Raw genomic sequence first — 17,548 nt, 5'->3', positions numbered from 1 at the left:
GAATGGAGAGAAATCCGTTCAGGATGCATCAGGATGCCTTCAGTTCCGGAACGGAACTTTTTTGGCCTGAGAAAATACCGCAGCATGCTGCGCTTTTTGCTCCGGCCAAAAATCCGGAACACTTGCCGCAAGGCCGGATCCGGAATTAATGCCCATTGAAAGGCATTAATCCGGATCCGGCCTTAAGCTAAACGTCGTTTCGGCGCATTGCCGGATCCGACGTTTAGCTTTTTCTGAATGGTTACCATGGCTGCCAAGACGCTAAAGTCCTGGCAGCCATGGTAAAGTGTAGCGGGGAGCGGGGGAGCAGTATACTTACTGTCCATGCGGCTCCTGGGGCGCTCCAGAGTGACGTCAGGGCGCCCCACGCTCATGGATGACGTGATCGCATGGACACGTCATCCATGCGCATGGGGCGCTCTGACGTCATTCTGGAGCGCCCCGGGAGCCACACGGACTGTAAGTATACTGCTCCCCCGCTCCCCACTACTACTATGGCAACCAGGACTTTAATAGCGTCCTGGGTGCCATAGTAACACTGAACGCATTTTGAAGAATGCGTGTAATTCCGGCAAATGGAGTACACGCCGGATCCGGACAACGCAAGTGTGAAAGAGCCTTTAGACAGATGTACACACATCTAATGGCTGTTAAAAATGGGTACATGAGTGGCACAGAAGGCAGAGAGTTAAAAAAATACTCACCTCACCTTTGGCACTTGGGGGAACCCTTGCTCTTCACTGGAGGCAGCAGGACCAGTCACTTCTAATGTTGTGATATCACATGATCTCCCTGGGAACATGAGGTCCTGCTGCCTCGAATAAGAATCAAGTGTTCCAACATAGGTGCCATAGGGGAAGTGAGTATTTTTTTTAAGTTTCTTGCCACTAACTATACTGTGGGCACAACTGGGGACTATTATAGGTACTGGGGTAACCATTGTGAACTATAGATACAGAGGCAAACCTGGGGTCTATTATTTATACTGGGTATAATACTGGGGGCCATTATTTAGACTGGGGGTACTACAGAGGGGCATTATTTATACTGGGGCCACTATGGGAGGGGATATAATATATTCTGTGGGCACTGCAGGACGTCAGGATTTTAAACAAAAGCCAATGAAATTCATCTATTTTTATTTTATTTTTTTAAATTTCCTTTATTGAAATCTAAAAGAAAAGAAAAATCTGCATGTTTTGGTGCAGAAGTTCAGGTTTGGGTTAGGTGTTGTGCAGATTGAATTATTTTCCCTTATAACATGGTTATAAGGGAAAATAATAGCATTCTTAATACAGAATGCATAGTACAATAGGGCTGGAGGGGTTAAAAAATATAAATAAATTAAACTCACCTTAATCCACTTGTTCGCGCAGCCCGGCTTCTCTTCTGTCTACTTTGAGGAATAGGACCTTTGATGAAGTCACTGCGTTCATCACATGGTCCATCACATGGTCCATCACATGATCTTTTACCATGGTGATGGATCATGTGATGGACCATGTGATGAGCGTAGTGACGTCACCACAGGTCCTTTTCCTGTGCACAGCAAAGATGAAGACAGAAGAGAAGCCAGGCTGCGCAAACAAGTGGATTAAGGTGAGTTAATAATTATTATTTTTTTAACCCCTACAGCCCTATTGTACTAAGCATTCTGTAGTAAGAATGCTATCATTTTCCCTTATAACCATGTTATAAGGGAAAATAATAATGGTCGGGTCTCCATCCCGATCGTCTCCTGGCAACCGTGAGTGAAAATTGTTCATGTGCACAGCCCCATAGAAATGAATGGGTCCGTATTCAGTGCTGGTGCAATGTGTTCACCTCACGCATTGCACCCGCGCGGAAAACTCGCCCGTGTGAAAGAGGCTTTATAACTTCAGTGGATTCACAGACAGTTCTAAATGTATGCTGTATTAGATTTAGACCTTTTTATAGACCCAAAAACAGTCGTAGAAAATAAAAAATGAGACACACACGCCCAGCCATTGTTCCGCCACCTGCACCTGAAATACGCCACATATCAAAAGTGGTTCCTGTGGCGCTGAAACTCGTTTCATAATAGATGCTAAATAATAGGTACAGCAGCCTTTCCTAGTCTCCAACATGAATCCCTTCATTTTCGTAAACTACTAAGAAGGTAGGTGTTAGGTGTTAAACACCACAGCAACCCTATGCTACTATGGATATCAGTCATCACAATTAACCGCTTCATTACTTCAAAAATACTGAGTATTTTCCATCACAGACCACTAGAAATAAATCACTAAACCACAGTACATACAATGTGTGATGTAATCCTGTACATGCAGAAAACTGTCAAAGTGAATAAAATCATGATATGTCTATAAAAACCTTTATTTTCCCCTGCTGTTCATAAACCCGTTACATAAATTACTTGTCCGGTACACATATAGTGCAGAAATGACCCCTATATGACGATTTAACCTTCTACAATAAATATAATGGCAAAATAATGCTGCCTAAAATAGTAGGTAACTAATAATAATAATAATAATAATAATAATAATAATAATATACTAGGGCATGGCATTAATATAATGTTTTAATAAGATTGCATGACATTTTTTGCAATGCTTCAAGTAAAAACATATGCGATGAGAGTTTGACATGCCTCACGCATCACATACAACCCGAGAACTGACACCGAATTTTAGGACAGTTTTGCAAAATCACATATATACAGTTTTTAAATATATTTTAGAAAATTGTGTCTGCTGTAAGAAATCATGAAAAGTGTAATTTGATTGTGTAAACTTTAACTACTCACAAGTGAAGGACGAACAGTGGCCAGAACGGTTCGCGCATTCGCGATCAAATGTTCGCGTACCGCGCGTTCGCGGAGGGGCCCATTGACTTTAATGGCATGCAAACCTGAAAAACCTTCAAGTTATATTTGCAGCCACCAAATACTAGAAGTGCACAAATAGTCCCACAACATGGGCAGTGCCATACCAGAGAGGGATCATTGTAAAAAATTCCCAGAAAAAATATGTATTTTAACTAGGGGCCATTTTTATGCGTCTTAAAGAGAAACTGTAAAAAACAAAAAATATGCCCTGCTGAAGCCTACATTTTTTTTATTTTAGGCCACGGGAGTACAGGTCCCAAAAATTAGGCATTAACGTGACAGAAAAGAACTTGTGATTATGTGGCTGGAGTTAAATTAGGCGGTCACAGGCTAAAAATTTTACAGTAGGCCAGTACAAGCCCCAAAAATGTAGGCAATCACCTGACAGAAAAGAACTTAAGATGATGTGGCTGGAGGTACATTGGGTGGTGACCGGATAAAAATTTTACTGTAGGCCAGTATATGTCCCAAAAATTAGGCATTCAACTGATAGAAAAGAACTTGTGATTATGTGGCTGGAGGTACATTAGGCGGTCACTGGATATAAATTTAACTGTAGGCCAGTACAGGCATCAAAAATTAGGCATTCAACTGACAGAAAAGAACTTGTGATTAGAGATGTCCCGAATAGTTCGCCGGCGAACATAGCTTGTTCGTGTTCGCCGCGGCGGGCGAACATATGCGATGTTCGGTCCGCCCCCTATTCATCATCATTGAGTAAACTTTGACCCTGTACCTCACAGTCAGCAGACACATTCCAGCCAATCAGCAGCAGACCCTCCCTCCCCGACCCTCCCACCTCCTGGACAGCATCCATTTTAGATTCATTCGGAAGCTGCATTCTTAGTGAGAGGAGGGACAGTGTAGCTGCTGCTGATTTAATAGGGAAATCGATAGCTAGGCTAGTGTATTCAGTGTCCACTGCAGTCCTGAAGGACTCATCTGATCTCTGCTGTAAGGACAGCACCCCAAAAAGCCAGTTTTAGGGCTAGAACATCAGTCTGCTTTTTTTATTTTTTTCCTGTGTAATCAAATTGCAGTTTCCTGCGTGCCAGCGTGTATGTCAGGCTCACAGCCCTGCAAGTGCATAGTGTCACTTCAGCGCCATTCATATCTGGTGTCACATTCGATTACATTTAAAGAAAAAAAACTATTTTGGCTGAATAAATAGCAGTCAGTTACACACGTGTTTGTGTGTTTAAGGCCCAGTGCATAGTGTCACTTCAGCGCAACTCATATCTTGTGTCACAGTAGCTTGCACGCATAGTACAACTTAACTAATCTAAAAAAAATGACAGGCAGAGGCAGGCCACCCCGCAGGGGCCGTCGTGGTCGTGGTGCTGTGATTCCCTTTGACCCTAGACTAATGCCCAGTGTTCAGAGGCCACGTACCCTGAACTCGAAAAGTTCTGAGGACATAGTTGACTGGCTAACACAGGACACCCAATCTTCTACAGCTTCCGCTCGGAACTTTGACGCACCATCCTCCTCCAGCTCAGAATTGGGCACCTCTCAAGTTACCACTCGCACGCCTGCCGCCACCACCAACACTAGCACCACAGCCGCTTCACTTGATCTGTCAGAGGAGTTATTTACACATCAGTTGGAAGAAATGAGTGATGCGCAACCATTATTGCCAGAGGATGTAGATAACAGGGATATGTCTCAGTCAGGTAGCATTACACATATGGACGTACGGTGTGATGATGATAATTTTGTACCCGCTGCTGCTTCCTTTGCGGAGTTGTCAGATACAAGTGAAGCGGTTGATGATGACGATGTGTCCGTGGATGTCACGTGGGTGCCCGCTCGAAGAGAAGAAGAACAGGGGGATAGTTCTGATGGGGAGACAGAGAGGAGGAGGAGACGAGTAGGAAGCAGGCGGAGGTCGTCGCAAGGAGCTAGTGGCACAGTCAGACAGCATGCATCGGCACCCAGGGTCAGCCAGACAGCACGCCAATCAACACATGCTGTTGCCACCACCAGAATGTCATCATTGCGGAGCTCAGCAGTGTGGTATTTTTTTTGTGTGTCTGCCTCTGACAACAGCGATGCCATTTGCAACCTGTGCCAAAAGAAACTGAGTCGTGGGAAGTCCAACACCCACCTAGGTACAACTGCTTTGCAAAGGCACATGATCGCACATCACAAATGCCTATGGGATCAACACATGATGACGAGTACAAGCAGCACACAAACTCAAAGCTGCCATCCTCCTCCTGGTCCAGCATCTTCAGCCACGTCAACCACTGCTGTCCTCCTTGCCCCCTATCAACCATCCGCCACTCCGTCTCTCGCCTTGAGCAGTTCCTGCTCATCTGCCCACAGTCAGGTGTCTGTCAAGGAGATGTTTGAGCGTAAGAAGCCAATGTCACAAAGTCACCCCCTTGCTCAGCGTCTGACAGCTGGCTTGTCTGAACTCTTAGCCTGCCAGCTTTTACCATACAAGCTGGTGGATTCTGAGGCGTTCCAAAAATTTGTAGCTATTGGGACACCGCAGTGGAAGGTACCCGGCCGAAATTTCTTTGCACAAAAGGCAATCCCCAACCTGTACTCAATTGTGCAAAAGGAAGTAATGGCATGTCTGGCACACAGTGTTGGGGCAAGGGTCCATCTGACCACTGATACCTGGTCTGCAAAGCACGGTCAGGGATGGTATATCACCTACACTGCGCATTGAGTAAACCTGCTGACGGCTGCCAAGCATGGTATGCGTGGCTCTGCAGAGGAGTTGGTGACACCGCCACGACTTGCAGGCAGGCCTGCTGCCACCTCCTCTACTCCTGCTACTCCATCCTCTTCCATAACCTCCTCGGCTGAGTCCTCTTCTGCTGCTGCGTCTTGCTCCACATCAACGGCACCCCCCCAGCTCCCCAGGGCCTATTCCACATCCCGGATATGGCAGTGTCACGCCGTCATGGGGTTGGCAGTGTCACACCGAACCAGCACTCCTGTCCGCCCTGAACACACAGGTGGATCAGTGGCTGACTCTGCACCAACTGGAGATCGGCAAAGTGGTTTGTGACAAGGGAAGAAAATTGTTGGCAGCGTTGAATTTGGGTAAGTTGACACATGTGCCGTGCATGGCACATGTGTGTAATCTGATCGTACAGCGCTTTGTGCATAAGTACCCAGGCTTACTGGACGTCCTGAAGCAGGCCAGGAAGGTGTGTTGCCATTTCAGGCGTTCCTACACGGCCATGGCGCACTGTTCAGATATCCAGCAGGGAAACAACATGCCAGTGAGGCGTTTCATTTGCGACAGCCCGACACGTTGGAATTCAACACTCTTAATGTTCGACCGCCTGCTCCAACAAGAAAAATCTGTCAATGAGTATTTGTATGACCGGGTGCTAGGACAGCCTCTGCGGAGCTGGGAATTTTTTTGCCACGTTACTGGACGCTCATGCGCAATGCCTGTAGGCTCATGCGTCCTTTTGAGGAGGTGACAAACCTAGTCAGTCGCACCGAAGGCACCATCAGTGACATCATCCCATTTGTTTTCTTCCTGGAGCGTGCCCTGCGAAGAGTGCTGGATCAGGCCGTAGATGAGCGTGAAGAGGAAGAGTTGTGGTCACCAACATCACCACCAGAAACAGCCTTATCAGCATCGCTTGCTGGACCTGCGGCAACGCTGGAAGAGGAGTCTGAGGAAGAGGAGTCAGAGGAGGAATGTGGCTTTGAGGAGGAGGAAGACCAACCACAGCAGGCATTCCAGGGTGCTCGTTGTCACCTATCTGGTACCCATGGTGTTGTACGTGGCTGGGGGGAAGAACAGACCTTCAGTGAGATCAGTGAGGATGAGGAACGGAACATGAGGAGCTCGGCATCCAACCTTGTGCAAATGGGGTCTTTCATGCTGTCGTGCCTGTTGAGGGACCCTCATATAAAAAGTCTGAAGGAGAACGACCTGTACTGAGTGGCCACGCTACTAGACCCCCGGTATAAGCAGAAAGTGCCTGAAATGTTACCAAATTACCGGAAGTCGGAAAGGATGCAGCAGTTCCAAAATAAATTAAAAAGTATGCTTTACACAGCATATAAAGGTGATGTCACAGCACAACGGGAATATAACAGGGGAAGAGGTGAAAGTAATCCTCCTCCTACCACGACCACGCCGGCAAGGACAGGACGCTTTACAGACGTGTTGTTGATGGAGGACATGCAGAGCTTTTTAAGTCCTACGCATCGCCACAGCCATCGTCATCCCAATTTGCGATAGAACTTCTGGCCTGCCCCGCTTCAAGTGTCCTGTCAGAAAGGACCTTCAGTGCAGCAGGAGGTATTGTCACAGAGAAGAGAAGTCGCCTAGGTCAAAAAAGTCTAGATTACCTCACCTTTATTAAACGCCTCCGGACCGCCTAACGCAGGACCGCGTTCCGGAGGCGGCAGCCCTGCGCAGAGTCACACATATATGCGTCATCTCGCGAGATGCGAGATTTCCTGTGAACGTGCGCACACAGGCGCGCGCGTTCACAGGATCGGAAGGTAAGCGAGTGAATCTCCAGCCTGCCAGCGGCGATCGGTCGCTGGCAGGCTGAAGATGTGATTTTTTTATAACAGCGTCTAATATACCTGCTACCTGGTCCTCTGGTGGTCCCTTTTGTTTGGATCGACCACCAGAGGACACAGGTAGCTCAGTAATAAGTAGCACCAAGCACCACTCTACACTACACCCCCCCCGTCACTTATTAACCCCTTATTCACCCCTGATCACCCCATATAGACTCCCTGATCACCCCCCTGTCATTGATCACCCCCCTGTCATTGATCACCCCCCTGTAAGGCTCCTTTCAGACGTCCGTATGATTTTTACGGATCCACTGATACATGGATCGGATCCGCAAAACACATACGGACGTCTGAATGGAGCCTTACAGGGGGGTGATCAATGACGGGGATGAACACCCCATATAGACTCCCTGATCACCCCCCTGTCATTGATCACTCCCCTGTAAGGCTCCATTCAGACATTTTTTTGGCCCAAGTTAGCGGAAATTATTATTTTTTTCTTACAAAGTCTCATATTCCACTAACTTGTGTCAAAAAATAAAATCTCACATGAACTCACCATACCCCTCACGGAATCCAAATGCGTAAAAATTTTTACACATTTAGATTCCAGACTTCTTCTCACGCTTTAGGGCCCCTAGAATGCCAGGGCAGTATAAATACCCCACATGTGACCCCATTTCGGAAAGAAGACACCCCAAGGTATTCGCTGAGGGGCATATTGAGTCCATGAAAGATTGAAATTTTTGTCCCAAATTAGCGAAAAGGGAGACTTTGTGAGAAAAAAATAAATAAAATCAATTTCCGCTAACTTGTGCTAAAAAAAAATATTTCTATGAACTCGCCATGCACCTCATTGAATACCTTGGGGTGTCTTCTTTCCAAAATGGGGTCACATGTGGGGTATTTATACTGCCCTGGCATTTTAGGGGCCCTAAAGCGTGAGAAGAAGTCTGGGATCCAAATGTCTAAAAATGCCCTCATAAAAGGAATGTGAGCCCCTTTGCGCATCTAGGCTGCAAAAAAGTGTCACACATCTGGTATCGCCGTACTCAGGAGAAGTTGGGCAATGTGTTTTGGGGTGTCATTTTACATATACCCATGCTGGGTGAGATAAATATCTTGGTCAAATGGCAACTTTGTATAAAAAAATGGGAAAAGTTGTCTTTTGCCGAGATATTTCTCTCACCCAGCATGGGTATATGTAAAAAAACACCCCAAAACACATTGCCCAACTTCTCCTGAATACGGCGATACCACATGTGTGACACTTTTTTGCAGCCTAGGTGGGCAAAGGGGCCCACATTGCAAAGAGCACCTTTCGGATTTCACAGGTCATTTACCTACTTACCACACATTAGGGCCCCTAGAATGCCAGGGCAGTATAACTACCCCACAAGTGACCCCATTTTGGAAAGAAGACACCCCAAGGTATTTCGTGATGGGCATAGTGAGTTCATGGAAGTTTTTATTTTTTGTCACAAGTTATTGGAATATGAGACTTTGTATGAAAAATAAAAAATAAAAAAATCAATCATCATTTTCCGCTAACTTGTGACAAAAAATAAAAAATTCTAGGAACTCGCCATGCCCCTCACGGAATACCTTGGGGTGTCTTCTTTCCAAAATGGGGTCACTTGTGGGGTAGTTATACTGCCCTTTCATTCTAGGGGCCCTAATGTGTGGTAAGTAGTTTGAAATCAAAATCTGAGAAAATGGCCGGTAAAATCCGAAAGGTGCTCTTTGGAATGTGGGCCCCTTTGCCCACCTAGGCTGCAAAAAAGTGTCACACATGTGGTATCTCCGCAATGTGTTTTGGGGTGTCATTTTACATATACCCATGCTGGATGAGAGAAATATCTTGGCAAATGACAACTTTTCCCATTTTTTTATACAAAGTTGGCATTTGACCAAGATATTTATCTCACCCAGCATGGGTATATGTAAAATGACACCCCAAAACACATTGCCCAACTTCTCCTGAGTACGGAGATACCACATGTGCCAAACGTGCGCACGAGCACAGTCATAACTATACCAAGATTGACGCATAGTGGTATAAAATTTATGTCATGAGTGTGTCAACTATTGACAACTCTTTGCGGTTGTCTAAAATCTATTTCATACACGTCCCCTGATAGGGCACGTAACAGGGATTAAACTGATAAGAATAGAACAACATAACACACCACAACTATCTGTTGGCACATTAGATTTCACGCGCAGTGGCCCAAATTTGAAGTAGGAGGACCGACCAAGCATCTTTTTCCATCTCCCCATTCCTAACCACTACAGGACCGCCGTACGTAGGATTGCGTCTTTGCGGCGGCCCTGTTATTCTGGGTGGACGCGCCGGCGCGTCCTCTCGCGAGACGCAAGATTTCCTGTGAACGCGCGCACACAGGCACCGGAGGTAAACTAGCTGATCTACAGCCTGCCAGCGGCGATCGTTCGCTGGCAGGCTGTAGATGCGATTTTTTTAACCCCTAAAAGGTATATTAGACGCTGTTTTGATAACAGCATCTAATATACCTGCTACCTGGTCCTCTGGTGGTCCCTTTTGCTTGGATCGACCACCAGAGGACACAGGCAACTCTGTAATAAGTAGCACCAAACACCACTACACTACACCCCCCCTGTCACTTATTAACCCCTTATTAACCCCTGATCACCTCATATTAGACTCCCTGATCACCCCCCTGTCATTGATCACCCCCCTGTTATTGATCACGCCCCTGTAAGGCTCCATTCAGACGTCCGTATGTGTTTTGCGGATCCGATCCATGGATCCGCGGATCCGCAAAACACATACGGACGTCTGAATGGAGCCTTATAGGGGGGTGGTCAATGACATATAGCCCATATAGACTCCCTGATCACCCCCCTGTCATTGATCACCCCCCTGTAAGGCTGGCTCCATTCAGAGGTCCGTATGTGTTTTGCGGATCCACGGATCGGATCCGCAAAACACATAGGGACGTCTGAATGGAGACTTACAAGGGGGTGATCACCCCATATAGACTCCCTGATCACCCCCTGTCATTGATCACCCCCTTGTAAGGCTGGCTCCATTCAGAGGTCCATATGTGTTTTGCGGATCCACGGATCCATGGATCGGATCCGCAAAACACATACGGACGTCTGAATGGAGCCTTACAGGGGGGTGATCAATGACAGGGGGGTGATCACCCCATATAGACTCCCTGATCACCCGCCTGTCATTGATCACCCCCCTGTAAGGCTCCGTTCAGACGTCCGTATGTGTTTTGCGGATCCGATCCATGGATCCGCAAAACACATACGGACCTCTGAATGGAGCCTTACAGGGGGGTGATCACCCCATATAGACTCCCTGATCACCCCCCTCTCATTGATCACCCCCCTGTCCTTCAAGGCTCCATTCAGAATTTTTTTTGGCACAAGTTAGCAGAAATTGTATTTTTAAATTTATTTTTTATTTCTTTTTTCTTACAAAGTCTCATATTCCACTAACTTGTGACAAAAAATAAAATCTCACATGAACTCACCATACCCCTCACGGAATCCAAATGTGTAAATTTTTTTAGACATTTATATTCCAGACTTCTTCTCACGCTTTAGGGCCCCTAAAATGCCAGGGCAGTATAAATACCCCACATGTGACCCCATTTTGGAAAGAAGACACCTCAAGTATTTTGTGAGGGGCATGGCGAGTTCATGAAAAATTGTATTTTTTGTCACAAGTTAGCGGAAAGGGAGACTTTGTGATAAAAAATAAATAAAAAAATCAATTTCCGCTAACTTGTGCCAAAAAAAAAAAAACTTCTATGAATTTGCCATGCCCCTCACGGAATACCTTGGGGTGTCTTCTTTCCAAAATGGGGTCACATGTGGGGTATTTATACTGCCCTGGCATTTTAGGGGACCTAAAGCGTGAGAAGAAGTCTGGAATCCAAATGCCCTCCTAAAAGATACTCATTGGAATTTGGGCCCCTTTGCGCACCTAGGCTGCAAAAAAGTGTCACACATGTGGCATCGCTGTACTCAACAGAAGTTGGGCAATGTCTTTTGGGGTGTCTTTTTACATATACCTATGCTGGGTGAGAGAAATATCTCTCTATAATGACAACTTTGTATAAAAAAAAAAAATGGGAAAAGTTTACTTTTAGAGAGATATTTCTCTCACCCAGCATGGGTATATGTAAAAATACACCACAAAACACATTGCCCTACTTCTACTGAGTTCAGCGATACCACATGTGTGACACTTTTTTGCAGCCGAGGTGGGCAAAGGGGCCCAAATTCTAATGAGTACTTTTAGGATTTTACAGGGCGTTATTTACACATTTGGATTCCAGACTTCTTCTCACGTATTAGGGCCCCTAAAATGCCAGGGCAGTATAACTACCCCACAAGTGACCCCATTTTGGAAAGAAGACACCCCAAGGTATTTCGTGATGGGCATAGTGAGTTCATGGAAGTTTTTATTTTTTGTCACAAGTTAGTGGAATATGAGACTTTCTAAGGAAAAAAAAATATAAAAAAAACCTCATCATTTTCCGCTAACTTGTGACAAAAAATAAAAAGTTCTATGAACTCACTATGCCCATCAGTGAATACCTTAGGGTGTCTACTTTCCGAAATGGGGTCATTTGTGGGGTATTTGTACTGTCTGGCCATTGTAGAACCTCAGGAAACATGACAGGTGCTCAGAAAGTCAGAGTTGCTTCAAAATGCGGAAATTCACATTTTTGTACCATAGTTTGTAAACGCTATAACTTTTACCCAAACCATTTTTTTTTTACCCAAACATTTTTTTTTATCAAAGACATGTAGAACAATAAATTTAGAGAAAATTTTATATAGAAATGTAGTTTTTTTTTTTTTTTTTTTTTGCAACTGAAAAATGTCATTTTTTTGTAAAAATTTCGTTAAATTTCGATTAATAACAAAAAAAGTAAAAATAGCAGCAATGAAATACCACCAAATGAAAGCTCTATTAGTGAGAAGAAAAGAAGGTAAAATTCATTTGGGTGGTAAGTTGTATGACCGAGCAATAAACCGTGAAAGTAGTGTAGTGCAGAATTGTAAAAAGTGGTCTGGTCATTAAGGCTGAGGTGGCAAAAATCAATGCCATATACACGTCCCCTGATAGGGGACGTAACAGGGATTAAACTGATAAGAATAGAACAACATAACACACCATAACTATCTGGTGGCACATTAGATTGCACGCGCAGTGCCCCAAATTTGAAGTAGGAGGACCGACCAAGCATCTTTTTTCATCTCCCAGTTCCTAAAATCGATGCCATATACACGTCCCCTGATAGGGGACGTAACAGGAATTAGACTGATAGGAATAGTACTACTTAACACACCTTATAATAACGCAGAGAGAGGCAATGCAGAGAGAGGAGTCTGAAGAAGAGGAGTCAGAGGAGGAAGGTGGCTTTGAGGAGGTGGAAGACCAACCACAGCAGGCGTCCCAGGGGGCTTGTTGTTACCTTTCGGGGACACTTGGTGTTTGTACGTGGCTGGGTGGAGGAAGAGACCTTCAATGACATAAGTGAGGACAAGGAACGGGACATGGCTAGCTTGGTATCCAACCTTGTGCAAATGGGGAGTTTGCGGTTGTGCAAATGGACTGTTTGCGGTTGTTTGCGGTGCGTTAAACTGAGAGTTTGGTCTGTCACTGTGAAGCGGGCATAACCCTTACACTACCTGATCGATACAACATCATACCTGATGTTTTAAAGCACATTATTCCAAACTATTTAGGAATGTTAGGTGATTTATGCCCTTTATGGATTAAAACCCGACTCTGCGTCAACTACGTAATTTTCCATGGGAGTTTTGCATGGATCCCCCTCCGGCATGCCACAGTCTAGGTGTTAGACCCCTTGAAACAACTTTTCCATTGATGCCAGAAAGAGTCCCTGTGGGTTTTAAAATTCGCCTTCCCATTGAAGTCAATGGCGGTTCGCGAACATTTGGAAAATTTGCGTTCGCCTTTTGCGAACAGAAAATTTTATGTTCGCGACATCTCTACTTGTGATTATGTGGCTGGAGGTACAGTAGGCCGTCACTGGATAAAAGTTTACTGTAGGCCAGTACAGGCCCCAAAAATTAGGCATTCACCTGACAGAAAAGAACTTGTGATAATGTGGCTGGAGGTACATCAGGCGGTCACTGGACAGAAATTTTGCTGTAGGCCACTGGAGTAGAGTTGAGCGGACACCTGGATGTTCGGGTTCGGCAGGTTCGGCCGAACTTGAAAAAAAAGTTCGGGTTCGGAACCCGAACTTGACCCCGAACCCCATTGAAGTCAATGTGGACCCGAACTTTTGGGCACTAAAATGGCTCTATAATAGTCCTGGAAAGGGCTAGAGGGCTGCAAAAGGCATCAAAATGTGCTTAAGAGCATGGCAACTGTTCTGCACACAAATGTGGATAGGGAAATGACTTAAAATAACATGAAATACAGAAATTTTTTAAATAACAATCTAGATCTAGGAGTAGGAGGTTGAGGAGGCGGTGGATGGGTGGATGTGGCGGTGTAGGTTGACGTGGCGGTGTAGGTGGAAGCAGCGGTGAAGGAGGAATAGGTAGCCAACACTGATTTGTGTTATTTTTTATTTTTAAATTGGGGTATCCATCAAAATATTGGGACATATAACAAAATAAAACTAAGAATAAGTGCTTGTAGTCGCACATCTTCCGATCTGTAACATTTTTTCACTAAATTTAGTTCCCTGTCAGCAATGCAGAGCAGGGGTTCATTCATGGCAAAAGGGGGTACATGTCACCCAGCAATAGAACAGAGGATTTGGAGAGATTTAGGCCCCTGTCACCCAGGCACAGCAGGGGTTCATTCACGGCAAAAGGGGGTTCATGTCACCCAGCAATACAACAGAGGATTTGGAGAGATTTAGGCCCCTGTCACCCAGGCACAGCAGGGGTTCATTCACGGCAAAAGGGGGTTCATGTCACCCAGCAATACAACAGAGGATTTTGAGAGATTTAGGCCTATGTCACCCAGGCACAGCAGGGGTTCATTCACAGCAAAAGGGGGTACATGTCACCCAGCAATAGAACAGAGAATTTTGAGAGATTTAGGCCCCTGTCAGCAATTCAGAGCAGGGGTTCATTCACGGCAAAAGGGGGTACATGTCACCCAGCAATAGAACAGAGGATTTTGAGAGATTTAGGCCCCTGTCACCCAGGCACAGCAGGGGTTTGTATACGGTAAAAATGGTAAAATGTCACCCGACAATTGAAAATAAGAATTTTTTCAATTTAGGGCACTAAAATTGCCACTTTTTAAAATTAAAATGGCTCTAAAATAGTCCTTGGAAAGGCTAGAGGGATGCAAAAGGCAGTAAAATGTGCTTAAGAGCATGGCAACTGCTCTACAAACAAATGTGGATAGGGGAATAACTTAAAATGAAATAAAATAACAAAAAATTACAAATTATTAACCTGCAACTCAGAGAAGGAGGTGGATATGGACTCAGAGGTTGAGGAGGCGGTAAATGTGGTCTTGTAGGTGGAGGCAGCAATGGAGGAGGAGGTAGCCAACAATTATTTTTTTTATTTTTTATTGGGGTAGGTAGCCCCCAAAATATTGGGACAAATAAAAATGAAAACAAAGAATTATTTCACTTGACTTGAGTACAAGAATGTATGTTTGATGGTGGTATAAATGTCTATTCTGCACAAGGTACAGACAAGTCTTGTGGGATCCAAGCCTGGTTCATTTTAATGAACGTGATCTTGTACACATTGGCTGTGGGCAGGCGTCTGTCTGTAATGACGCATCCTGCCGTGCTAAATACACGTTCAGAGAGTACACTGGCTGCAGGGCAGGCCAGCACCTCCAAGGCATACAGGGCAGACCCAGAAGTTGAATGGGGCAGAACCATCAGTCAGTACGTGTAGTCGTGTGCACAGGGACTGTTCCACCATGTTGTTCAAATGCTGCCTCCTGCTAACACGCTCCATATCAGCAGTTGGGGCCGGTTGTTGCGTCGAGGTGACAAAGCTTTTCCACATGTCGGCAATGCTAACCCTGCCTTCTGAGGTGCTGGCGCTGACACAGCTGCTTTGGCGACTTCTTCCTCCTCCCCTGCCTTCGCCTTGTGCTTCCACTTGTCCCCTGGTGTCAGTCGGGAATGCTCCTAGGAGCGCGTCTACCAGCGTGCGCCTGTAGACGCGCATCTTCCGATTACGCTCCAGTGAGGAAATTAAGGACGGCACATTGTCTTTGTAATGGGGATCCAGCAGGGTGGCCACCTAGTAGTCAGCACACGTTAAAATGTGGGCAACTCTGCAGTCGTTGCGCTGGCACTTCAGCATGTAGTCGCTCATGTGTGCCAGGCTGCCCAGAGGTAAGGACAAGCTGTCCTCTGTGGGAGGCGTATCGTCTGCGTCCTCTGTATCCCTCCAGCCACGCACCAGTGATGGGCCCGAGCTGCGCTGGATGCCACCTCGCTGTGAACATGCTTCATCCCCATCCTCCTCCTCATTCTCCTCCTCGTCCTCCGGTAGTGGGCCCTGGCTGGCCAAATTTGTACCTGGCCTCTGCTGTTGCAAAAATCCTCTTTCTGAGCCACTTCTAAAAGACTGGCCTGAAAGTGTTAGAGATGACCCCTCTTCCTCCTCCTCGTCCTGGGCCACCTCCTCTTCCATCATCGCCCTAAGTGTTTTCTCAAGGAGACATAGAAGTGATATTGTAACGCTGATAATGGCGTCATCGCCACTGGCCATGTTGGTGGAGTACTCGAAACAGCGCAACAGGGCACACAGGTCTCGCATGGAGGCCCAGTCATTGGTGGTGAAGTGGTGCTGTTCCGCAGTGCGACTCACCCGTGCGTGCTGCAGCTGAAACTTCACTATGGCCTGCTGCTGCTCGCACAGTCTCTCCTGCATGTGCAAGGAGGAGTTCCACCTGGCGGGCACGTCACATATGAGGCGGTGGGCGGGAAGGCCGAAGTTACGCTGCAGCGCCGAAAGTGCGCACAGACGGCCCGCACTTTATGCAGCAGCTCAGACATCTCGGGGAAGTTGTGAATGAATTTTTGCACCACCAAATTCAGCACATGCGCCAGGCAAGGGATGTGCGTCAAACCGGCTAGTCCCAGAGCTGCAACGAGATTTCGCCCATTATCGCACACCACCAGGCCGGGCTTGAGGCCCACTGGAAGCAACCACTCATCGGTCTGTTGTTCTATACCCCGCCACAACTCCTGCGCAGTGTGGGGCCTGTCCCCCAAACACATCAGTTAGAGCCTACAATAACCCAAAAACCGAACCTCACTCCCAAACTTACTGCAACTTGTACAAAAAAAGAGCAAGGATTTAACAAGGTAAAAAAATCTCATTTTATTAAATATAAATCACATGAACATTACAGGTGAGACTCAAAAGGGACAGAACATGGAGACTGGGCCACAAAAGGGCTCTGCAATGTTGAGAATCACAATGGGGGATATTGTGACCATATACAGCAGGTAACAGACAATTAACAGAAGCTGTGAATATTGGAGTAGTTGGATGCTGTAGGGTATAATTGGACGGTGCAATACTACTCATAAAGATGGCATATAACAATAACTGTAAATCACTAGTGACACCCTAATCCAGATACCATGTTACCTACCCATGTTGCTGCTGAAAAATGGTGACACGGTTCCCCCACTGCTTCAACCTCAACACGTGTTTCGCCACGTAGGCTTCGTCAGGAGGTACAAACACATCAGTTTCAGAACGGCCTGCTGAAGTTTACCCCTGGCTGTGCTGAAGTTGGTGGTGGTCTGTCGCTGACCGGATGAGGAAGAGGAAGAGGAGGAAGCCGAGTAGGAAGAGGAGGCAAAGAATGATGCCCTGAGATCCTTGGCGGCAGAAGGATGTGCGCCAAACAGCTCTCCGCCTGGGGCCCAGCCACCACTATATTTACCCAGTGTGCAGTTAGGGAGATATAGCGTCCCTGGCCGTGCTTACTGGTCCACGTATCTGTGGTTAGGTGGACCTTGCCACAGATGGCGTTGCGCAGTGCACACTTGATTTTATCTGATACTTGGTTGTGCAGGGAGGGCACGGCTCTCCTGGAGTAGTAGTGGTGGCTGGGAACGACGTACTGTGGGACAGCAAGCGACATGAGCTATTTGAAGCTGTCCGTCTCCACCA

The 17,548-nt window shown here is 46.2% G+C and overlaps 1 protein-coding gene across 1 annotated transcript in view; it reads left to right on the top strand.

The window, feature by feature from the left end:
- The window catches only part of LOC121009408 (cytochrome P450 2A13-like), a 210,177-nt gene that overhangs the window by 85,818 nt on the left and 106,811 nt on the right, over positions 1 to 17,548 (top strand). The gene's annotated exons all lie outside the window — the stretch shown is intronic.

Source organism: Bufo bufo, chromosome 8, assembly GCF_905171765.1.
Source record: "Bufo bufo chromosome 8, aBufBuf1.1, whole genome shotgun sequence".
Taxonomy (NCBI): domain Eukaryota; kingdom Metazoa; phylum Chordata; class Amphibia; order Anura; family Bufonidae; genus Bufo; species Bufo bufo.
The sequence above is the reverse complement of the archived record's forward strand: the minus strand, read 5'-3'. Positions and strand labels throughout refer to the sequence as shown.